The 26369-nt window shown below is 38.0% G+C and overlaps 1 protein-coding gene across 1 annotated transcript in view; it reads left to right on the top strand.

Moving 5' to 3' along the window:
* The window catches only part of LOC119260937 (cytochrome c oxidase assembly protein COX18, mitochondrial), an 86575-nt gene extending 63821 nt beyond the window's left edge, over positions 1-22754 (top strand). Inside the window, exon 7 of the transcript XR_008549119.1 lies at positions 22158-22754. The gene's annotated coding sequence lies outside the window, so the exon portion shown is untranslated. The remainder of the gene's footprint in view (positions 1-22157) is intronic.
* Positions 22755-26369: the final 3615 nt, after the last annotated feature.

Below are 26369 nucleotides of genomic sequence, written 5' to 3'. Positions count from 1 at the left end.
AGACGGTAATTTTACCTTAAAATGACAGCTACAGGTAACTAGGAGGGTGAAGTTAGGAATGGCCGTCATTTTTCACATTGAATTCTTCTCAAGGAACAATCAGGAAAGAACTTCATGGAGGGGGCAACCCTCTGTATAATGTGCTCTTGGAGAAAATATGAGTCCCATGAGAATGTGAGGTTCATGTAGAAGTTTAAGAAAGGATTAGCAATTCATATGTGCTAATAGCCAAAGGCAAATAGGAAGTTATTCTTATGTTGTGTGTGGTCAAACTTCCATGCAGCTATGGGATTGTCTGCCATGAGCTATGGGATTGTATGACAGAGATAAGTACTTAGCAATGAGAATAAATGAAGAAGGGATTTCTTCTAAGCAGAGAGCTGTACTGCTATGTCTTCCAGGCAAACACGGAGCACTGATAGGGATGTTCAAATGCAGAGAGCACCATGTCTCCCAGGAACCCTGGAGACTGGTATTCCTGTCTCTTTTCTGTCATCAACTAGTTGGGAGATCATGCCCCAATCCTAAATTTCATGGAATGTCACTTTCCGTACTCAACAATCATCACCCCGGTCTCTAGTTCAGATAACTTTCTCATGGATCTGTCCTATAGCTTAAAATCTCTTTTGAATAAAACTTTGTTAAAATGCTCATGTATGCTTTTGGAAGGTGTGCTGTTAGTGTTTTGTGATTGCTGCTGTGGTGTGGTGTGATGGCAGCAACTCTGGGATGGGTGCCACAATGTGAGAGTTTTCTATCTGTTACTTTAAGTAATTCTCACACTTATCATGAGAAGTATTTTTACCATTTACAGGTAGGGTGATTAACCTCAGATAACTTTAAAAATATTCAAGTGGATATGAATAGTTAAAAAACACTCAGTTAATAGTTTAAGGTCATTGGAAATAGGCCTTGACAAGCTGATGATGTTACCGAACGCCGGCCTCAGTTTCCCTCAGCCAATAAAAGGAAACTAAGTTTGAGGAAAAGGAAAGCGGTTTTATTTGTCGACAAATGAGGAGGGAGGCAGACTCATGTCCGAAAAACCACCGTCCTGCTCTTTGGCAGTGGGCAGGGGTATTTATACAGGGGGAGATGGATAGGCATCCGCGAAGGGGAGGGGGAAGGGGTCCGCACAGAGACAAGTGGGCGCCAGCTCAACAGGGAGATGGATGGGTGTCAGCTCATTCATCTTAAGGGAAGGGGAAGGTGTCAAGGCACAGAGACGGGTGATCGCCAACTTGTTTTTCCTTAGGGCGAGGGGGAAGGGTCTACAGGGAAACCGGTGGGCGCCAGCTTGTTTTTCTTCCCAAGGGGAGGGGAAGCTGCAACAAATGGGAAAGACAAGTCATCAATCCTGTTAATGCTAGATAAGGGGAATTGCAAAAAAATGGGGGAAAGACAAACTTGTTAACTGTATCATAATCCCCACTCTCAGTTATGACCTTCCATTTCTATGAGAAAAGGGGCGTCGTGTCATCTGGCTGCTTCCTGCTGAACAGGGTCGTCGTGGTGGGGGGTTTACGATGGAAGGCCTGCACTTATTGGTGCCATAGTTCCCGACATAATGTTAAGGTCTTGGTGCTGGTGTGGCAGCGACAAGATATACAACACAGCGTAGTCCTAAATGTAAGAGGGATTACTTTTTCTCTTCCTCAAGATGATGACATTAAGGCTATAGCCCTCACTGGAGAGGACCAGAGAATAATATAGTTACGGAAACATAATTTTTCTCTACCCTCATCCCAATTCTGTAAAATAGTAAACCAAATCTAATTTTAACAATTTTCCCTATATTTGCATAAACTCATAGGGCAGAGTAAACAAGTAGAGTGTTGTTGGCTTTGTTGAAAATTCCACAGGCCTTAGCGTGAGCTTTTTAACATCCAGTCCATGCCGGCTTTATCAAAGTCACAGTCTCACCAATCTTCACCTGAGATTTCCTCTTCTCAAGGTTCCCAGGACTTTTTCCAGGGTTTTCCTCAGTCCTGTCCATGGAGGCAGCTTCCTCATTTTTCATGGAGGTCTCTGGAACCCAGTAAGCAAGGTGACAGGATCTTCTTGGCTCGCTCTTCTCAGCTCAGCACGGTTTATTCCCAGAAGAATTTCAATCAAAGCCTTTTAACAAAACATGTTTAATTTACCAGGTTAAGGAGAAATAAATAAAATTCCCTATTGAGATTATGCAAAGATAGACATTGTCCTGAGAAGTACAAATATTGCTTATAAATTTTTGGGATGAGACAAGAGAAAAGCAAATGCTTCAGTTTGTTCATAAAAAGATGCAAATTGTCATTGTTAAGATCATAGCCCAGCTTAAAGACAAGGTTTCTGGAGACCCAAAAAACCAAAACATTAAAAACTAATTTTTTTTTTTAAAGTCATGAAATATTATTCAAATCTTCCTCAGTGTACTTTCCATATATTAAGTCTCCATCTTCTGTTGGTAATTTTCATAAATCAAATTTTTATAGGCTCAGTAGGTCTTTTCAGTTCCAAAACATATCTATATTGTCAGTCTCTTTTTGTGAGTTTTTTTTTTTTTTTAGAGACAAAGCTCAGCAAATAAACTTTAGAAAGAACAAAAACTCGAAAATGACCATACCTAAAATCATGGCTTAAGGTAAAAGACAAGGATGTTTGCTCAGTTTTGTGACAAACATACACATACATATTTCAGTATAATCAGAACCATCCAATAATATTATACCAGAACATACTAGGTTTTAAAAATCGCATATATTTTAGAACACTTTAATCAATTTTATATATGCTGAAAAGGTATAACTTTTTCCCTCAATGACAATTTTTATGAAGTTTTAACATTTCTAGATTGGTCCAATGTGTTTTAGCATTTTGCTATAAGGAAAATAATTTATTAAGAGTCCTAAGATGCATCAAATAATTTTACTTGATTCAAAAAAAAAAAAAAAAAAAACTTTACCATTTCTGAAATTTGACTCCAAGAAAAGTTTCTTCACAGGCTTAATAATATATACAGATTTTTATAAAACAACACTAAGGTACCCAGAGTGATAACTAGAGGTTTTTAAAAGTAGATATATTTTCACAGTGCTCAACAATGCTGACAGGACTATATTTTTCAGTTTACCAAGTCCAAGGGTAAAAGAGAACCAAGATTTCAGATTACCTAAACAGTTTTTAATTTGTCATCAAGAATTAGTAAAAGCAGTTTAAGAATACTTGAGCCTTTACTGCAGATGGAAAAGAAATTAAATTTTGGTTTTATGTAAGTACACCACTGATAATAAATTTGAATATTCCTAAAGCAAGTCATTTTAGCACATAGCATTTTACTAAGATACCTCTCTCAGATCTGCAAACCTTTAACACCTTTATTTTTTCAAGATAGCTATTTTGTTTTGACACTAAATTTTTCAGACCTTTAGCATATTTTTTTACATACATATCTTAACACAATCTCGCTTTATTTGCATTTAGAGTTACAACATTTTAGTTTTTAATTTTTAGATTGTAAGACTGTTATAGAAGACTTTTGTCTTTATTTATGCCCACAGGCCCAGAGATCTTTTTCCAAAGTTCAAGCCCCCAGCAATTAGGCAATAGAGCATCCATTGCCCCAGCAGAGGCACATTTGCACTTTAAAGCAAGCAGGGAGTACAGAAGCTGGAGACTCCCAAGAGGTCATCTGGGGCACACAAGTCAGGCGCCTGGCCAGAGAAAGTCCATCAGTCACTCCCTGAAACTTTTAGTCCACTCAGGCCTTGTCCCAACAAAACTTCAGCTAATTAACAGGCAAGCCTCACATTTTTTACTTTAAGACATTGTTAGAACTGTTATGCTATTATTCCTTTGTACTGGATAACTCATACATAAACACATGTTTTATTTTTTCCTGGATGATAACAATAAAGTTTTGTTTTCCTACTATAAGAAGCAAAAATCACCAAAAGCTCATCAAGCAGTCAACAAACTTTCATTATTAAACTTAGTAAATCCTTAGTTTTATAGGAAAAATATACCACCATTTAAATAATGATAAGAAGAACAGAGATACCAACTGTAGCTCTAGTTTTTCTTAGGATACGAAGTTCAAATTGCAGAGTTATAAATGAAACAAATTTATATACCAGAGGTTTTTCTTTTTTTTTTTTTTTTTTTTTTTTCCTTGGCTAGGACAAGGGAAGGAAAAATCAATTAAGTTGCTTACCTGGGGAACAAAGGTATTTCTTTCAAGGTAAATAAATAGTGGGCCAGTCTTTTTAGAAGAGAATTTTATCAAAAAGAAGTCCAGCTATAAACAAAATCACACTTATCTCTGTTAACATAGACCAGGTCAATATTTTTTCTTTTTTTTTTTTTGACCACTCCAAATTTTTAAAACACATTTAACATACAATAAAACTTTTAACTCCCAACATTATAAATCTAAGACATATGTGCTTTAATTAAACCATTACATTTTGAACTAGTTTTTGTTTACCAAAAATTTTAGATCGCGATCTCAAAATTTGGGTTCTTTTCTATTAGAATTTATATAGGCGCCATTTTAAATGATTTTTAACACAGTAACCCTCCAGAGACAAAAAAACACAAAGGCAAAGATATAGACACAGAGATCTCTTTCATTTAGAATTTTGGCCATTTGCACTAATTTTTAGAGATAGTTATTTTACCAATATTTCTGACAACACTGACAACAATCATTAATTTGCTTTTTAATATTTTTTCTAACTAACTCCTTCAGATAAGAAAACATTTCTCAAGTTATATTTGTAAGAATGCCCCTTAGGTTCTAAAGAAAGTGGGGCATAAAATTCCCTATCAGTTTTCTAAGGCCACATATTCCTTTAAATTCCTAGAAGAGATATTGGATGGGTAGACAGTTTCACCAAAACTATATCCCTTTCAATACAAAGATAGACTAATTCCTAAAACAACTTAAGTTTTCAAGTTAAGTTGATATAGCCATCTAAGTTCTGTTGGTTTTTTTTTTGTTTGTTTGTTTTTGTTTTAATCAAGGAGGTTTCCAATAAGAGAGATGGAAGTTAAAGTCCTTACATGTTCTAATAAGCATCCCATTTTAATCATTTAAAACCTCTAGAACCCAAGATTGGAACCATTTTTAAAGACAAGCATAGAAAACTCAAATTGCTTCACAGAGTCCTAGTTTCTGTTTGACCTCACGGATGAGGCCTGGTCCAAGAAAGATAGAACATGGGCCATGAGATATACATGGGCCACGAGAAGGACAGCAGAAGAGGCAAATTAAGATCTTAACTTGGCAGCTTATTTGTTCTTAGATTCTTACTAGAAATTTGATAAGGAATATTATTTACAGAAACCTACTATGTAGTTTGATTAGTAAATTGATTACTTTAAGAGACTTAGATTTTCAAGGAAACCTAAAATTTTATGGTCAATAAGAAGTTTAGAAATTTTCCAACCAACTAGGGAGCTTCCTTTATAGCTAACTAGAAAGTCCAAAGTAATCTTGACAAAACCATCTGAGCCTGATCCCAGAAGTCTCAGCACGTGATCAGAAAAAGCCTGCAAATTTAGAGGAAGAAAACACCTCCTTAAAGTGGAGAACACTCTCTTCAGCTTACTTTACATCCAATTATTACAGTGACTGGTAAATACTGAGTTAGGTATCTGACTAAAACATAAAAGCAGAAAAATACCAAATTTTTAAATTATCCAAGACCTGATTCCAGATACTTGCTTGAATTCCTTACACAGGCACAAAGATCAGATTCACAAATCTATTTGCATAAAATGGGGAAAAGGTAAGGTAAGACAAGAATAGAAAAACTGAAAAAGAGGTGTCCACAAGACCAAAAACCTGGCTCACAAAATGCCAAGAGCTGGAGGCCTGGGTAGAAGGGATTAGCATAGCCATTGACACAGCTATGGAAACAAGATCCTCAGTCTCCAATGCCTAGATTACAAAGCATAACACCCAAGCAGGTATAAAGATATGGAGATTGGGCCTATTGTAGAATTGGGCCTATTGTAGAATCTCTGGTCACTTTCAGATTCTACATAATTATCCAGAATCAGCAACTAACTCGAAGGCTCACAAGGGGCGAATCCCTAACAGAAGACATAGACATATCCGTTCAATCTCTGCACAGGCTCTGGAGAGCACTCTGTCTGCCCACCTGTGCCTAAGTAGCTTCCTCTTTTCACCAACCCTCTCCCTCTGCAGGGCAGCAGCCTCCCTGCCTGCCCATGACCTGTCTCTCTGGGGCCTCTCCTCACTGACCTCCCTCAGCGGAGGTCACTCTCCTCAAAGCCACCCACCTGCAACCACGCAGGCCTCTCTCAGCAAACCTGTCCCTCCTGGGGCAGCTGTTCCTGCCCGCTTGTGTCTCCTTTACTTTCCTTGTCCCCTTTCCCTAATAAACCTGCCCTTTCAATATAACTAATGTCTCTGTCTCGTGGAGAAACTGGCCTGGGAAGTTTGCTGCAGGTCCCTGAAACAGGAGCTCTGGCAACACCTTTCCCATAGTGAACCCAAAGACCCCGCACTCCAGACCCACTAACTCCAAAAACAACATCAAGTAGAAGTCCTGGTCCAAGCCCAGTTTTCTCTCTGGAACAATTACAGTCCTTCCAGCCATCTGCCAATGTCCTAGAAGAGTAAGAATAATCTTAGGTTGCCTAAAGCCAAAGCATCTGGACTGACACTGAATGTCAGGGTAAGATTTTAGCAGAGCATAGATAAAAGGAGCTCACAGGTGAGCCAGCCAAAGTGGAAAAGGAGAGTATATTGCCTGGCTCTTGTGCTAAAAAAAAAATCAGTCTGTTTCCCACAATCAGTTTTTCCTGGGCTCCTGCAGGGAAACCGTGATAGGGGTTGCTTCTTAGACATAAGAAGCTACAGGTCGACCACTCAGTTAATATTTTCCCCAAGGGGCTTTTAGATGGAACAAATATGGCACCTCTCATAAGTTTAACTAAATCCCTGGCTTCCAAAAACAAACGGGAAACTCCAAATACCAAATACCAAATAGATATCAAGTGACAAAAACACCAAATGTTTCCCAATTCCCACTCAACCGGGCCTAACACACCAAAGAGCGCTCCAAATTGAGGGAGACTCATAGACTCCCTCCCAAATGAGAAGACCTGAACTCCCCCCTCCGCGAGGGGACTCAGATTCCTCCCGAATGTGTGAAGGCCAAGGTCTTGGCGTGCACGCCAGGGGAACTTACACCAAACGCCAGGGGACCGCGGTTTTCCATCCAGTTTCCATCTCCTCAAAGGTAAATCCAGGGTGCAGAGAAGAGCTGTGCCTCTCCCGAGGAGGACTTGGGAAGTTCCCCGGAGGAAAAAGAACTCCGGCAGCTGCTGGGACTCTCCCTCATCCTCCTGGAGAGAGGGCGCTCCCTCTCAGCAGGAGGGTCAGGATGCCACCCGGGATGCCCAGGCCCCTCTCTGACAGCACAGACCAGCATAGATAGGTGAGCCCTGGTGCACAGCAGCAGGCAACAGCTCCGTCAGTTGGAAGTCAGAGTTGGGGTTGGGAGAGCCGAAGTGGCATCCACCTCCTGGCTGGCTCGCCAAAATTGTTACCGAACGCCGGCCTCAGTTTCCCTCAGCCAATAAAAGGAAACTAAGTTTGAGGAAAAGGAAAGCGGTTTTATTTGTCGACAAATGAGGAGGGAGGCAGACTCATGTCCGAAAAACCACCGTCCTGCTCTTTGGCAGTGGGCAGGGGTATTTATACAGGGGGAGATGGATAGGCATCCGCGAAGGGGAGGGGGAAGGGGTCCGCACAGAGACAAGTGGGCGCCAGCTCAACAGGGAGATGGATGGGTGTCAGCTCATTCATCTTAAGGGAAGGGGAAGGTGTCAAGGCACAGAGACGGGTGATCGCCAACTTGTTTTCCTTAGGGCGAGGGGGAAGGGTCTACAGGGAAACCGGTGGGCGCCAGCTTGTTTTTCTTCCCAAGGGGAGGGGAAGCTGCAACAAATGGGAAAGACAAGTCATCAATCCTGTTAATGCTAGATAAGGGGAATTGCAAAAAAATGGGGGAAAGACAAACTTGTTAACTGTATCAATGAGATTGTAAAGCAAGGAAAGGTCTGCGAGAAGGGGTGGGTCAACCCGGGTCTCCTTTGTTCAGGAAGTAGCTGAGAGAGGCACTTGGGGGAGGGGCAGAGGAGGTTGCTGAACATATCCAAAAAGAGCCAAAAACCAGGAAAATGTACAGAAAAGGAAGGTGCTAGAAGATAATATTTTCTTCACTAAGAATTATTTTTAATACTCTTTTTTGTAATTATGGAAATAACACATAAACATTGAAGAATAATCAGACTATAGAAAAATGTAACCCAAAAGTATATATTGTAGACCTACCATAATTATTTTCAATATTGCATATTACCTTCTAGTTTTTGTCTAACACTTCCATTTTCCTGTAGTTGCATCTACCTGATACAAAGTCATAAACATTTCCCAAAGTTTTATGTAGTCTTTATCATTGTCATGGCAATAATCACAGCAATATACTAACATTTTGCATTATGTATAATAAACTACTTCCCCATGGGTTTTTGGTAGGTAAGCACTTTTATGGATGACTTGAACTGCTTCATGGATGGTACTTCGATGTATCAAATTTGAGGGGTTGGTAAGGATTTCTAGGAACCATCTTGGGTTCATTAAACATATAAATTTTTTAGTGTGAGTTACCCAGTATCTATTTGAAGATGAACACTAGAAGTTTGGTAATAGGGAATTAGTATACTAAAATTGTATAATAAAGAAAAATAATTGTAAAATAAAGAAAAAAGAAAGCAATGAAACATACTCTATGGGCATCAAGGAGAGAGAGAAATTTAAGGCATTAGTAGAGAAATTAGTGACTGTAATAATGTATTTCTGTGTTCTGGATAAGAAACCCTTCTGCATGGTCTGTGCAAAATGAAGCCAGAATTCCAAGCAGAAATGCAATAACTTTAAGAAAACTTTTCTTGGCACTATAAGCTCACACATGTACTTTTATATGCTACAAAGTTTTATAAAAAGTTAAAATTCTGAAGTATTGAGGCCACAGCTATAAAATAAATTAAGGGTTTAAACTAGATTTGTGAGAGCAAGAAAATATGTGTTATGGTATGCTAACTGCTATTCTATACAGTTCTTTTTCATGCTGGCAAATGTTCTACTTCTGCCAGTGTGAACAATTATTTTTGCTGGCAAAAACAGTTCAAATAAAAACAGAAGCAAGCCACCATTTCTTAACCTAGTAAAGCTGAAAATTTCAAACATTTAATAGAAATTATCTACAACTTTAGTTCACTGCTATTCAGAAGGAGTAGTAGGAATTCCATGAAAGTTTGTGTTTGTGACAACCTAATGTTAGCTAGAAGTTTTTGTAGGCTAGAAATATAATAAATAGGAGATAATTAAGAAAGAAACAAGTGTATCTCTTTAAAAAATTATTATTAGCTTAACTTTCCTCTGACTCTGGGAGGATTTCCTCTGACTAGGGAGGAAGGATTCTGGAAAAAGACAGGGTGAGAAGACAACCAAACACTCATTCATTTCTTTTTCTTGTTTAACAGAAACTGAAGTTTGCTTAATGTATCCATGGGTCCGCCTAAACTACTTCCCAAGGCTGTTTGCAGTTAAGGGTAGTTACATGACATTTTCAGTTGATGAAATAATTAAAGACAACTGCTAGATTATACTCTTTTACTCTTCCTTTTTAAAATTTAAATTTTTTTTGAAGATTTATTTATTTATGCATACAAGAGCTGGGGTACGGGCCAGAGGTTTGGGGGGTGAAAGGATCCACCAGAGAGAGCAGGGAACAGAATAGGCAGATTGACCCAAGTACACTGCTGAGAGGAGCAGCGGGTGAGACAGGAGAGGTCCGCTGTGCCATGTGGGTTTCTCCCTGGCCGGCTGGGGATTGAACTCGTGCTGCAGAGGCTGTGGATTGCCTCATAGTGCAGTGCTTAATCCCTTGTGCCACCAGGGAGGCCCCCCCCCCACCTTTTTTTAAATAGTCCAGATATCTTTTCATTTTTTCCCCCACACCTATCATACCATGAATTCATAGGGAACAGGTTCCAGCACTCTGGCTCCTTTCCGTTGGTTCTACCGTGTGCTTCTCTGGGTGGAGCAAGATGGTGCTTCAGTTGAACCCAAGTACTTTTCTCTTTGGTTTCCTTTTTTCCTGATGATTTTCTTTCATGAGTTTTAGGAAGCTACCTCAGCTTTCGGATGCTCAACACGCGCAGTAATTCTTTTGGCAAGAATCTTGCCCCTGACTTGTTTGTTTACAACAATGCCAAGTGCATGCTGGATAACATTATACTCTTCCAGTGTCAGCACGGTAACATGTGTGGGCTCTTCCATTTTGAGCAGTGTTCATCCCCTTGATGTCTATAGCACTACCTTTCTTACAGATTTGCATGGATGTGGCCAAAGAAACAACTCTATGTTTTCTAAATGGCGTAGGAAACATACAGTCAGGGGCCTCTCTGTTGCTTTTTGTTTTTTTGTTTTTTTTTTTCATTTTGTGTTGGTCATTTTGGTGATTTACTGGAAAATGGTTCCTTATTCTTCCTTCTTGTTCATGCCTGCAAAGCAGACAAATGTTGAAATTAACAGCCAGCTTGAGATCAGACCTCTGTAAGGATGAGAAATTAAATTATAATGAGAATGGGGGAGTAAAAGGAGGGGTTTTAGGCAATGTACATTATGTAGGTAAATGCATATATGTATACACACAGACATAACGCAGCTTTGCATAAATGTATGTGCAAATATTCTATTTGTAATTATTGTTATATGTTTTAAAATACTTATAGGGCCTTAAAATACTCAGATGTTAAGAAGTACTCTGCGAGAATAATTGTCAACGTCTCTTTCCTCTTAAGATTTGTATGGTGGCGCAGCGGGTTGAGCAAAGAGCTGTGAAGCTGTCCTCAGCCTCTGCAGCATGGGTTCGATTCCCGGCCGGCCAGGGAGCAACCCACATGGCACGGCAGACCTCTCCTGTCTCACCCGCTGCTCCCCTCAGCAGTGCCTTCGGTCTGTGTGCCTGTTATGCTCCCCACTCTGTCTCTGGTGAATCCTCTCATCCTCCCATCTATGACCTGTTCCAGTTCTTGAATAAAAATAAATAAATCTTGAAAAAAAAAAGATTTGTATATTGTTGCAATAATGGACATTAATGTGTTGCAATGAATTCTAAAGTCTTAAAGTAACTTAAGTGAACTGATGTCACTGAAAGGGAGATAAAAAAGAAAAACAACAGTGACTTTAGATACCCTTTAGCATCATTTGTCAGACTACCAGAATAAGCATTTTCTAAAACCAAACCAAAACAAAGCAAAAACACACAGGATTTTAAACACACAAGTAACTGTTGGAGATACAGCATGTTATACTTTGTTTTCCTGATGGTTTATGGGTCCATTAAAGTTGCTTACAGTAGAGAAGTTAGCTTAACTTCATTTAACCCAGCATTTTCCAATCTTATGTGGCCATGAAACTACTCTATTCAAGTCACATCTGTGAATACCAGGTAGGAATACTGGTTTGTGAGACCTATCCTAGAAACCCTGCAATGCAAGGACAAGGAACATGAAAAATCACCACTGTTATTTATATTGCTCTAGAATATTTAGTGAAATTAGATAATAATCAGAAACAAGATGCATGACTTTTTGCAAAAGGGGAAGGAAAACAGAATTTCCTATTTTACTATGAGCGTGAGACATTAATATTTTTCCCATGGAGTACCTCTGTGCAACACATAAGTGCTCAATAAATAATTGTTGAAAAAAAAAGGAAGAATTGGGGGCCTCCCCTCCCTGGTGAAGTTCATCGCAGCTTCTGCAGCAGGAGTTCGATCCCCGGCCGGCCGGGGAGCTGCCCACATGGCACAGCAGACCTCTCCTGTCTAGCCTGCTGCTCCCCTCAGCAGTGTATTTCAGTAGATCTGCCTCTTCTGCTCCCCACTCTGTCTCTGGTGACTCCTCTCACCCCCAGTAGCTCTGGCCTGTACCTTGGTTCTTGTATGAATAAATAAATGAATCTTTAAAAAAAATAGAAGAAAGAATTGATCGGGTGATAGAGGCAGAGAGAGACAAAGAGAGAGGGGGAGGGGAGAATCTCACAGGAAACCAGTACTCCACAGAAATATCCTGCGAAAGCTGCCCAAGAGCCATGGTTTTATAAGTTTTTGGAGAACTAAAATGCCTCACATATTGCTTTTTCTCCAAATTCTTATTGTTTGAAATTTTTATATATTTTTCTTCCAAAGATAGAAAATATGTGGACTTAATGGCAATAGCTGTCAATCAGAATCTTTTTCAACATAGTACTCCAGATAATCACTACCAACTGATTGGCGTAGGTGAGATAGCTGAAATCTGATTGCCATGTGTAATATAAGCCTTAATAATATTCTTTTTTCCTACTCAAATGCCTTATTTCATAGCTGCCAGCCTCATTTCCCTACCATTACTTAAAGAAAGGTTATTATTACTCTCCCTTAAAATTAATGATTTTAAATAACACAAATTCTTTTATATAAATATGTATATTTATACATACTATATAAACATATACTATATTTATATTAATATATTAATAATTAATAATACCACAATTATTCTAATATATTAATAATTAATTATAATTAATAACCAATAATTAATATATCAACATATTATATATATTTATATAGTCCCCTTCCATTGAGAATCTCTTCTAATGAAAAGAGTTTACTGGAAATGACATTGTGAAACTTTGAAGACTGGGTAGAAAAGGCACTATGACTTCTGTTTATTCTTTGTGTTTCTCGCTCAGAAATTCACTACAGAGGAAGCTAGCTGCCAGACTTAGGGAAACTCACGAAACAAGGAACTCAGAGACCTTTTTCAAGGAGCCATGTGAGTGGATCATTTGGAGGTAATTCCTCCAGGCCACTCAAGAGTTTTAGATGTACTTGCAGCATCTGTCAACATCCTAAGACAACTATAGGTGTGACTCCAAACCACTACCATCTACTCAAACAAATCACTTCTGAATTCCTCACTCTTAATACCTGTATGGATAATACATATTTACTGCTTAAGCCACTAAGTTTTGGAGTTAACATTTAGCATTAATGGATTATTAATATAATCATAGTAAAATTTTTAAAGAAACAACTCATTTACAGTTCCTTTTAAGACCCATCCACTCCCAATTTCACTACTTTGGTATGGCTAAAGTTAGCCAGTTACCCATTAGTAAATGTTTGTTTATTTCTTCTAAAGCATGGGTCAGAAAACTCTTTTTATACAAGACCACAGAGTAAATATTTTAGGCCTTGTGGGCCATGTGGTCTCTGTCACAACTATTCAACTTTGTCCTTGTAGTATGAAAGCAGCTGTAGACAATATTTAAATGAATGAGGATGGCTGTGTTCTAATAGAAAATTTGTTTATGGAAATCATGAAATTTGAATTTCATATAATTTTCAAATTATAAAATGTTATTCTTATTTTGATTTTTAAAAACAACTTAATGCAAAACCTATTCTTAGCTTGCAGGTCACTTAAAGCCAAGCTATGTACCAAATTTGACCCATAGCAAGAAGCTTGCTGATTCTTGCACTAAATTAATAGAATTCTTAGCATTTAGTCACACATGGAAGCCCAAAATAAAGATAACATATTTCCATACAATAACCATGTGACCACATTATGGCTAATGGATTATAGGTGGAAATGATATCTACAAATTCTTAAAAGAAAATGGTGGACTCACCCCTCTGGCTAGAATGAAGATCATCTTGGATGATGTGGATGACAAAAATGTCCTTGGGATGGTTGAACAAACAGAGAGAGCCAGAATTTCTAGCTTTGGAACATGTGCAGTCATATTGTTCTGAGTGAAAAAGAGATTCCAATTATGTTTAAACCTCTGTTTTTAGGTTCCTTTCATACATCACCAAATGCATGTTCTAACTAATTCATCTGGTTAGTTTTTGGACAATATGTCTTAATAGAATGGTAGATTAATGTGTTGTACTTTCAAGAAACACTGCAGACCGTGGTTAGTTAAAAAAAACTATGTGTGGAGTTAAAAAAAAAAAAACATTCTTGGTTACTTATCAAGTTGGGATTGTCTGGACATAGGATAACATTAACTTTTTTAAAACCAAAATTTCTGAAAAATTGCAGGTATTTGCCTTTTTCCTGATTGTTGATTTCCTGCAATTTGGAAGTGAACAAATGTGCCTTTGTATTCCTTTTCTCCCAATTCTATCACACTTATGGCCAAGGGAGAAACACTATTTATTAACTGGGAGATACAGAAACAATTCACTCCTTATAATCTCTGAGGAAGAATTAATTTACATTGTCTTTGTGATGCTTATTCAGATAAATAAATGGGTCTAAAGCAACTCTCCCACCCTCCACCACCGTCCAGTCCCTGCAAAATCCTGCGATTCTAAGATTTTCTCATTCATATAACTGAAAGAAGCTGTAGTTCATAATAGACATACTTATCTTATGAGCATTTCATGTTTTCCACAGCAGGATTTTGGGGTCCCAACCTATAAACAGCAGTGTAAAAGGTCCCACAGTCTCCAAGACTGCAAACCAGCAAGAGAATCATCAACCATCATTTGGCAGCTCAGAGCATCAGGGATTGTCCAAACATAATTGTTTGAGTTTCTTGTGCTGACACACAGTATTTCCCATTCATCTTTCTTCCCCTTTCTCTCCCTCTTCCTCTCCCGGCCAAAAAACCCCAGCTCGCTTTAAGTAGGCACAGACTTCCAAGTCCTGGCTGTTAGTGTCCCCAAGAGATTTCAGGGAGAAGCAGTCTTGGCTGAGATTTAGAGCCAGAGACCGGCCAGCGTGAAGGGAACAATGTCTGGGTTTTGAGAACAGCTGGAGCTTTGGAGGGAGAAAAGTAGTTTGGCGAATGAGGAAAGAATGTGCTTGTCACTTCAAGAGGCAAGAGACTTCGATTTCCCTCCTGCCTCTGCCAACAAGTGTTTATTGGAAAGGACAAAGTGGTGGTGATGGCAGGTGACTTTTAGTTAGGATTTTATGGAATTTTTCATGTTTATTTTACCTTTTCAAAGAGCAGATAAATGTACAAATCCCACAGCATAACTATTCTGAATTCTGCTCATGTTTTTATTGGATAAGTGAGTGTTGTTCCTCAGAGTTATTTTTAAGAATGCTGCCCCTGGCCCATTTTGAGACTCTGCTTGCTCTCCTTGCATGTAAGCTAATATTTGTTATAAGAATTTTGGAGAAAAGTAGCAGAGGGTATGAAATGGAAAGTGAAGGCCCTAGGGAGAAAATATCCTCCTTGAGAACATGAGCCGAATTTACCAGTGGGGGAATTGGATGGGTCCATTTAGACAAAATAGAGAAATTTTAACTGAAAGCAAAGGTGAGTTTATGAAAAGTTTCACCAAGTTGGGGGAAAACAGAAGTTTTTAAGATGTCATACTCTGTGGTCATGTTCTGATTTCTGTGTGACTTTCTTGGATTCTTATGGAAATGGATAGAACAACGAAGACTATTTTCCCATTCTAAATCCTATTTGTTAGACTTGGCAAGTACAACCTGATTTTAAAATGTTGAAAATGTTCACTTATAAAATGAACAAAAGCACCAATATTGATATTCAAAAGATAATAATGATTGCCTTTTTAAGGTTTTTGGCTTTTCTTTCTCAAGTCTCAACATTTTTGCCTACTTAACAATTCACCCTTTAATTATATCTAACTGCTTTATTTTTTAATTTGGCAGTGAAAATGTTAGCTAGTTGATTCTTGGTAATAAATACATCTAAAAGTTAAACTAGGGAATCAGGGGCAAGATTGGGAAGGGAACAAATATTTCTTGAGTTCTGGCTGTGTGACAGATTCCTGTAGAGGCTCCTTTCCTTGTAAAAATCTGTGAATTAAGAATTATTATGCCCATTTTATTATTTTTTTAACCCTCCAGTCTCTTATATCCCTTGTCCCTTTCTCTCTTTCCCCTTTTAATCTCAGGGCCCTCACTGTATTTATTAATGTCTGCTAATTTTTGTAAGTTTCTTTATGAAATCATCCATTATGTAAATATTTTTGTCTCTGTTGTTTTTATATTTCTATTTGTCTCTGTTGTTCTGACTTGCTTTAGTATACATAATTCCCTTGAACTTCCTCCATTTTATTGTAAACAGCTGAGTTTTATCGTTCTTGTGGCTGAATAGTATTCCATAATGTGGATAAAGCATATCTTCTCATTTTTTAAGATTTATTTATTTATGCATACAAGAGCTGGGTACAGGCCAGAGATGTGGTGGGTGAGAGGATTCTCCTATTAAATGATAAGGTCAAAGTTTCTAGGCTTAGAGCCCTTAATGGAATTTGGTTCCAAAAAGTAAATTTCATAATCTTTCCATGGCCCCATTTTTGATTATATAATAAAACTGGGTTATTTATGTTTAAAATGATTGATCATTAAAAATATATTGATCAGAGGTAATCTGTATTATCTAGTACTTTTCTTTGACTAATGTGTTATTCTAAGTAATTGCACTTTGTTGCAAGAATGCAAGGGGCTATACATTTTTCAACTATATAGTTACCTCTGGGTCACCTAATTTCCAAGATTAGACTTGTTCTGCTTGAGAAAAAAATAATGTGATGTGGTTTATTTGTCACTTTTTTTTTAAGATTTATTTATTTATTTGTTTGTTTGTTTATTTGTTTATTTATACAAGCACTGGGTACAGTCAGAAGCACAGCAGGGTGAGAGAATTCACCAGAACCAGAGCTGGGAGCAGAACAGGCAGACTGACGAAATACACTGCTGAGAGGGGCAGCGGGCACAGCAGGAGAGGTCTGTCGCGCCATGTCGGACCCTCACTGGTGGCCGGGGATCGAACCAGCGCTGCAGAGGCTGCAGGCAGCTTTGCAGCCCAGCGCTCAACCGCTGCGCCACTAGGGGAGGCCCTATTTGTCACTTTTTTTGATTACTCTTTACTAACCATGGTGACAGATGATAAGAACAGCTTTTAGAACTTGAAAATTTAATTCCGAGGTCGTCAGTTTGCTTTGCTAATGTTTACAAATACAGTACGGTCAACACAAACACTGCTTAAAGATTCTTTCAATCATTATGGAAATATTGCAGCATTTTTTATAATCCACAACATTTAATTATTGTGAACTCTAATTCCTTAATTATTCTGAGTAGTCAGTTTAGTTTAGTTATTGCTTGAATTGCCTGGCATCAGGAAGACTAAACAGCTTAGCATACCCACTAAAGTTTTACATACAGATATTTAGCAGAGAGAATATCCACTTTGGTTGTTGTGGACCAGCTGTTTGATAAAACTTTTACTTTGAATTTTACTGAATTCGCATCTCGGTCAAGTTATCTGAACTCTGAGTCTCAGTATCATCATCTGAAAAACTAGGTTAATAATTGTACCTCATATTACTATGAAGCTTGAATGAAATGATGCTTGTCAAGCAGTTAGCCCAATTTCTGACAATCCTAAAGGCTCAATAAAACTGAGATGTTATGAAATTTGTTATGATGTTACAGTTGTGGTTTTTCATTTTTTACTATTATCATGAGTATTTTTACTACATAAACCAGAAAGTTAATGTATAAGTCTATAATGGAATATGGTATAAGCCTGGAATGCTTGTGTAATCACTCAATGACTCATCTCTATAGCAACCTCTGGTTATCTCTGCTGACAGATACTGGCCAGCATACTTATCTTTTATTAATTCCTTTTATTTGGGTGAAATTTGAAAATTAAAATTAACCAATTTGAAGTGCACAATCCATTGGTATTTACATTCACAATACAATACAAGCAATCCCTCTACATGTTACAAAACATTTTCAGCCCAAACAAAACTTCCTATTTACTAGCAGTTGCTACATTTCCTGCTCCCCCTAGTCCATTATGCTAGGTGAAAATACCAATATGCTTTCTGGCTTTATGGATTTATCTGTTTGGGCTATTTCATGTAGATAGACTCATACAACATGCAAGCTTTTATGTCTTTCACTTAGTCTAATGTTTTTGTGTTTCATCCACATTGTATTATATATGAATACTTTTTTTTCTATGGCTAGTATTCCACTGTATGTATACACCATTACTGATATACTTTGTCCTTGATTAATTAAAAAAATGGAAAATTACTTAATAAATGAAGATAGTCCAGTAGTAAAATAATTTCAACATGGGACTCAAAAGGAACAATATTAGGATCATCAGAAATGAATACTCTAGATTCAGCTAGTCAGCACTGGAGTGCCAATGACTAGTAAAAAATGTGGAACATAGAAGGCACTCAATAATTATTTATAGATGAATAAACCACTGTGTTATGATATTAGAAATGGATGCATAGATAGAATCATTGCTCCCCGTTGCACAAATGCAACTGAGAGGCAGAAGGCAAGGAAACTCGCTGATATTCTGGAGAGGTGGACTAGAAAGTCAAGAGTCACTCAGGTGCATAAGTGGGCAAAAGCTCGTTCTCATCTTACTCAGGGTCAGAGAAGGTGCGTGTCAAGTACTATAGACATGTGCTTTGCACTTGTGCTTTCCCCTATGAAGCCTCTTATGTCCTGGCTATAATGCAGGAAGTTTAAAAATAGAATGCAAAAAATGTAATGGTTTTGATAAGTATATAGTAACACTCTGGAAACTGCAGTTTAAGACTCACCGAGAGATTTAATGCAAAATTTTAAGAGAAATTGAAACTTGTTACATTATGTATATCACATGACCTAGATCTGCAAAGATGCAAAATGAAATTAATAGAAATTTTGCCAATGTAAGGAGCCTGGGAAAGGCCTTGTGCTGAAAGAACTCACCACATATTTGCAAACATAAATCAACTTTAAGACATAATTTGTCTTGAATGTGGTGGCTGAGGAATAAATTTTCTTTGCTAGCCTATTTTGTGAGCATAATCAGAATATTTTCATTACTCAAAGCACCATTTGGTTATTTGGAGGATTGTAATGAATTTACTCTGCTAAGAATTGCCTTATGTCCCATATGCTATCACTTTTTTTTTTTAATACTCCATCTTTAATTACTGCCAACTTTATTTTATTTTATTTTTTTTAAAGATTTATTTATTTATACAAGCACTGGGTACAGTCAGAAGCGCAGGGGAATGAGAGAATTCACCAGAGCCAGAGCGGGGAGCAGAGCAGGCAGAAGGACCGAAGTACACTGCTGAGGGGAGCAGCGGGCGGCAGGAGGGGTCTGCGCGCCATGCAGGACCCTCCTCTGGTGGCCGGGGAGCAGCCGGGGATCGAACCGGCGCCGCAGAGGCTGCAGGCAGCTTTGCAACCCAGCTCTCAACCACTACGCCACCGGGGAGGCCCTATGCTATCACTTTTTAAGTAGGGATGTTTTTATTTGGCTTGCTTAATTCAAGATTTAAACATAAATGTTCATGGATAATTTTTCTACAATAATTCTGAGATTTATGGTCTTGCCAAGAATTAGATGCAGTCTGTACACAGGGCAGTTTAACTTATTACATTAAGGATTATGAAAAATTAAGAGGTGGGGAAGGAGAAATATGCATGAGTAAAGACAGGACAGGAACATATATGAGGAAGAGCTAAGGAAATGGATATAATTTAGTTTAAAGAAGGGGTGTATGAAGAAGAATTATATAGAAAATGTTGACTAGCTGGAACTTTTTGTTTATTTAAGACATGGCATAATTAATGAGTATAAGTTAAGGATATGAATACTGGATTATTTGACTACAAGATTGAAAATTCAAGTTACACCTCCAAACACTTGGTAGCATTTTGTAGCTTTGTGTAGATTTCTTCTCTCATTTGACCTTCAGTTTTCACATATGAAAAATATAGATAATATCAGTAGTTATTTTACAAGGTTTTGGGAAGAATTAAATGAACTCAGCTTTGTACCCTGATGCACAGTAAATGTCCAATAAATGCAAGCTATTTTATTGTTCAAAGTCAAAGACGTTTAAATGTTGGAGTGACTCATCAAGGCATATAGCCATCCCTTGAGAACAATGAGAATGTGAGAGGGTCACCTCTGTCTGCAAGCAACACTCTTCTCCAAATGATCCGCTTATGTGTGGGATTTTTTTTTTTTTTTTTTTGGTCCACAATCTTAGAAGTAAACTATAAGTAAGGAACAGATGTTGTAAAAATTCTTTTTATATTGCTTGCTCTCTCTGGGAAGGGAATGTTTGCCATTTAAATTCTGTGTTTGTCACTCTGAATGTCGGCTGGAATCAGGACCTTGCTGCTGTTGGGGCTGCACCAGAGCTTCCATTGGAGCGTCCACAGCTTAGATTTTGCTGCCAATTAGCCCTTGGCTAGTGTTGGCACTTCAGAGAGAGGCCAAATCTGCTGCGTTGCCTATTATTTTTCCCAAGCTGAAGGTGGCTACTCTGCCTGGATACGTGGCAGGTGGAAGGGCCAAGAGACTGGCAATCTCCAGGAGCAGCCCTCACCAGTGATTATCTGGAGATGGTGGATGAGTTCTTTAACTCTTTACCTTCCTTACAACTATTGAACAGAATGAGAAAATTCTCTGTTACACTCTCTTCCTTTAAAAATCTATTCCAGTCACCCACATGGCACTGGCTTGATAATTGACCTTCAATGGTTGCTTCCCCCACCCTGTCTCACTCCTCTACACTCCTGCCATGGTTTTGGGATCACCTTTCAAATAAATTGTTAGCATTAAAAATCTGTTTCAGGGGACTCCCTGGTGGTGCAAGGGGTTAAGTTGCAGCATTATGAAGCTATCCACAGCCACTGCAGCATGAGTTCAATCCCCAGACAGCCAGGGAGCTACCCACATGGCACAGCAGACCTTTCCTGTATCGCCTGCTTCTCCCCTCAGCAGTGTATTTCAGTAGATCTGCCTGTTCTGCTCCCCATTCTGTCTCTGGTGAATCCTCTCGCCCACCCACACCTCTGGCCTGTACCCCAGTTCTTGTATGCATAAATAAATAAATCTTTAAAAAAATTAAAAATAAATACAAATCCATTTCAGAATCTGCTTTTCGGGCAGCCAAACCAAAACAGCGTATCTATGAGTGGCTATTTCAACTTTAGTGATAGATAATTTACTTAACATTGTTAAGTTTAAGGTGCACACCATCATGATTTGGTACATGCCTATATTGCATCTTTCATGTTTTAAGGGCAATAATCATCGCAATAGAAATTGTAGAAGATTTGATGTGAGTGGGAAATCTTGAGGTGTATGGGGGAATTGGAAAGAAGCATGTCCATTCATTTTATTTTATTTATTTATTTAGTTATTTTTTTAAATAGAGGCATGTTTTATTTATTTATTTATTTGTTTGTTTGTTTATACATGCACTGGGTACAGTCAGAAGCGCGGGAGGGTGAGAGAATTCACCAGAGCCAGAGCGGGGAGCAGAGCAGGCAGAAGGACCGAAGTACACTGCTGAGGGGAGCAGCGGGCGGCAGGAGAGGTCTGCGCCATGTGGGACCCTCCTCCGGTGGCCGGGGAGCAGCCGGGGATCGAACCGGCGCCGCAGAGGCTGCGGGCAGCTTCGCAACCCAGCGCTCAACCGCTGCGCCACCGGGAGGCCCTCCATTCATTTTAATTACAAATTTGTTATTAAATACTGAGTGCCCCCTACTGGTTAAACCATGGTGGCATAAGGGATATTTTCTGCTCTGGCAAGATATTTTTCTGGTGAGATGAACAGCAATTCATTGTTAAATACCAAGGTGATCTGTGACTTAAAAAGGTTGCCAAGTGCTAACGGTGGACAGATGAGGAACTCAGGAGGCTGACGGAGGAATACTTCAAATTTACAAAGCTAGTGGTATTTATGCTAAAGAATGAGTAGGACTTTGGTGGAATAACGTTGAAAAGAGTCTTGAAGGCAAGGGAAACAACTGGCACAGAGCCAGATGATGTATTGAGATTTTGGATGGACAGTTGGCGAAAAGTTCATTGTCAGGTGGGGAAGAGGCGGGATGTGAGACAGAGAATCTGAAGAGTCTGATTATGGAGAATTTTGTCTTTTCAAGTTGTAGTACTCATGATAGGAGGGGGAAGGTCTTAGGCACCAGAAAAAGCAAATATTCATGCTGATGTTTCCTTTTCTATATGTTTCCAGGGCAAAGGAGAGGAGCAGAGACTCAGAAAAGGATGAGTATCTTAAACTACTATTCATGAGTGCTTAACAACCTGCTGGGACTGATGTAGAGCCTTTACAAGCTTGTCCTATTTAATCCTCATGTTTAGTCAGTGAGGTAAACTATTAAGCTCTCCTACTGATGAAGACATTGAAGCTTAGAGTGAAGAGGTCAAGAAAATGGTCATGTTTGGAGTTCATGTCCTGACTCCAAAGCTGTTAACCACTGCATGATACTGTTTCTCCTTTGGAAGAAGCAAATTGGAGTAGACAGAGACTCATGTCTGGATTGGGATAAGAGCTAAGTGAAGCCCCTGAAGAGAAAGGCCTATTTCCAAGTTGGGCTTCTCCTGGTTAACTAAAATCAGAAGAAGCCAGGAAGAGCAGCCATCATGTTGAAAGTCATTTGTTTTATCGTTTACTTTGGTGAAGTCTCAAAGTATCTTAGATTTGGCATATTGTCTTTTTCATCAAATTTATCCTTAGCAACTGCTAAAAGCATTCAACATAGGAAGAGAGAATAAAAATATTACTTAAGCCAGAGTGGCGGCAATGCCTGTGTTGTAGACTGAATTTTGGTCTGTGGGTAATCATTTCTTCTCAGAGCACCATGGCACCATTGTCTGTCTAGAGCAAATCAACATTGACTTCTTCTTTTATAAAAACCTTTAATAAACAAAGCCATGGCTTTCTGCTATGCTCAACCATGTTTGAACTGTTTGATTTTTTTTTTCAATCTTAATATTTGTCTTCAGAACCTAGTTTCTTGAATGGAAATGTTTGTCATTAAGTTGTCAGCACTTAAGGAGAAAGTTGGGACAAATAGGTTTGGCTTTTTAATTTGTTTCTATAAACACTATTCTTAAATCCAGATAGATGAAGAATAAAATGGATCACATATTTTCATAAATAGTGAAAAAACAGATGTTAGATGATTATGAATATTTTAAGCACCTTGCATTCTCATGCTACACTAGAGTGGAAGAGGGAAGGAGCACAGAGACAATCTAGGGAATGTGATGATGCCTTTTAAACAGACAACCAAAGCTTAAACATGCAGACTACCAAAAAAGTTCTGTCCGTTCCAGAGCAATCAATGAGTAATCTTTTCTCCTAGACTAATAATCTTCATTATAATAAAAATCTAAGATAATAAAATTTTAAAAATCTTTTTCAAATAAAACATTATTTTAAATACTTCAATTTCTGTAATACATTTTAAAATACCTATATCTTCAGGTATACCCTAATGCTGGTACCTAGAGTTACATGAAAATAATAAAACGTGGGAATCGACATTTTGAACAGTGATTGTTTAGTGTTATAAGAAACATTTAAGCCATTTTCTTATCAACTACTTGATTTCTGTCTCTCTTTTAGAACAATCTCTTCCATCCATCTTTGAGAGGCAAACCTGAAAAGATTAATTTGTTCCTCTGATGATTGTTGATGGTAATTCCCCTGTAGGCTGAAGAAGGGAAAATTCTGAAGCATTCATCTAAAATCTTTTTAAGATCTGTTGGTTCACTCAAAGGTCAAGGAACATGTATGTAAGGAATCTTCAATAACATTCTTTCAGCCTGGCAAGCAGAAAGTGTGCTGATGCCAATTTTTCCTCTTTTGTGTATTAAATTTGTATATACTTGTATTTGGATTTGCACCAATAGTGAAATTGTTTTCAAAACATGCAGATAACATCATATAAAGCAAGAATTTGGGTTTTTTACTTTAATTTCCTTTTTAATTATATAATTTTTTGGTTTATCAAATGTGTTGTTTTTGAAATTTTGATTATAACGAGTCTGCAATAGGATTCTTTTTGCCAGACAAAAAAGTAAGTTTGCATTAAAGATATTCCCTGAAGAGATGTTGATCTGCATTTATCAAAATATGCTCTGCAAACCTTGAAATCTGAGCTTTGGTTATTCAGATTGGAACAGTTGTTATCCAATGGAAATGTGGTGTGATTAAGTAAGTTTGGGTGATACTAGGAATGTGATGACAAGAACATCGCTCTTTTTCTTCACTTCCAGTGTGAAGGTACTGACTCCTGAGCCAGACAGTTGTCAAGCCTGTGGGTTCTGGGGTGTGAGCCTTTTGGATTACAGAGTAAAAGCCAAGGCACTTAATTCTGTGAAAATCTTGAGGGACTAGCAAGCTCAACTCCAGGTGGGGGTTGTAGTTCTTCCTTCTGTAAGTGAAGTTTGTCAGCCAAGAGAGAGCTGAAAGATTAGTTTGTAGCTGGCTTTTCATTTTGGACAGGATCCTTTAAAGAAATTCTGTAGGACCAGGTACGCTGCCATTTCAACACAGCCCCAAAGTTCTGAGAACCCTGTGTCTCTCATTGTCCGTCCTGCTGTCCTTTATGTGATCTCAATGATGAAATCTAAATTCTAACAAAGCTACAAAGAAGTAGAGCAGGAATCAAAGATGAATAATGAATCTTGCCATATGAACAGATTTATTCATTATTTCAGCACAGTTGTTGATAACAGAGCTATTGCAGTGAATTAGACAGATGAGAATTAAATCTTAATGAATCAATAAAACCTGGGGATAAATGGCATAATGTTTATTGAGAATGGCTGAAACACAGGATACACATTATAATGGATATTTAAATAATTGCCAGAATGTGCCTGCAAAGTCTAAGAGAAGGGGGTGGGGAAAGTGATCGCATTCTGAAAGCCTCATGTGGGAGAGGCAATGACAGATTTGGAGATTTGAGGAGGTGGAATTAAAAATATTCTAAAGGAATTTCTTAGTAGGAAACAATGGGAAGCATTTGTTTTAACTGCAGATATTAGTGATAGAAAGGAGAAACTTAAAAATGGCCCCCCAACATTTCTTGCCCTAACCTGCAGGACTATGAATGTTATAAGCTATCGTGTGTGTGTGTGTGTGTGTGTGTGTGTGTGATTATGTTATCTTACATGGCCAAAAACATTCTGCATTGTAATTAAGGCCACTTAGCCTTGGCATTGAGTTAATCAAAAAGCAAATCTAATCACACGAGCACTTCAAAAGCAGAGGTGGAATGGAGCTGGTGGAAAGAAGTCAGATAGATTGAAAGCACAGAAAGAATTTCATGCACCACTGATAGCTGTGAAGATGGAAGGGTCACATGCAAGATATAGAGAGTGTTTTCAAATTTCAGAGTGCAACTGCTGGCTATCAGCCAGCAAATGAATGAGGAACTAAATCTTTTAAATGCAGTGTTGGATTCTACCAACAATCTGAATGAAACTGGAAGTGGATCCTCTCCTCCAGATAAGAGCCAAGCATGGCCAAAGCCTTGATGTTGGTCTATGAAACCTTAAGCAGACAGACCAGCTACCCAGTTCTCACACAGGACTGTGGACTAATAAATGGGTATTGTTTTAAATTGTTGAATTTTTGGTAGTTAACAATGCAACAGCATAAAACTAATACATCAGCTTTTGAAAGTTCTAATTGAGACTTGACCTTAGTACATATTTTGATGTTTTTCACTAACAGCAATTTATAATTAAATTTAATAACAACTAGTTTATAACAAGCTAGTAACAAACATCTAAACAAATGAATTATAAAGAAAATAATGTATTTGGAATCCTTTGTAGACAACAGAATGGTTTATAGATGTGTATATATAGAACTTCAGAAACTGCATCTAGAGCATCATTATTTCATTTTTTGAGAAAGAACCTCAGTGTAACCCTTATTAACAAGTGTGTTAACTCAAATTGAAAGTGACCCTTAAGTTAACATGAAGTTTTTCACTGCAAAGTAAACCAGTAATTAACAAAAATGTTACATACCTTTTTACAGAGATTTTCCTGGTTAACAGATTTTTTTCATGCTTTATTATGTAGCATTTTATAGTTTCATATTATATTTTATTATTTAATTCTTTTTCCTTTATAGAGGTAAGATTGGTTTACAACACTTTATATGATTTAGGGGAATAGGTTCACATGTATGTTACCACCCCACCTCCACCATCCAAGCACCATAGTCCTTTAACATAGATCATTGCGCCAACCCTCCCCATCTGGTGGCCTCAATATTATTTAAATTTTTAGAATGTCTTTCTCCTCAGCTTTGTCTTCACTCTTATAAATACAAATAAACCATCTTGTTCCTATCTATTTAATATAGAAAATAGTATTTTTGATATAACTTAGATATAATTTGGGGGGTTATCTAATCTCA

Source organism: Talpa occidentalis, unplaced genomic scaffold, assembly GCF_014898055.3.
Source record: "Talpa occidentalis isolate TD23 unplaced genomic scaffold, MPIMG_talOcc4v2.1 talOcc4.6, whole genome shotgun sequence".
Taxonomy (NCBI): domain Eukaryota; kingdom Metazoa; phylum Chordata; class Mammalia; order Eulipotyphla; family Talpidae; genus Talpa; species Talpa occidentalis.
The sequence above is the reverse complement of the archived record's forward strand: the minus strand, read 5'-3'. Positions and strand labels throughout refer to the sequence as shown.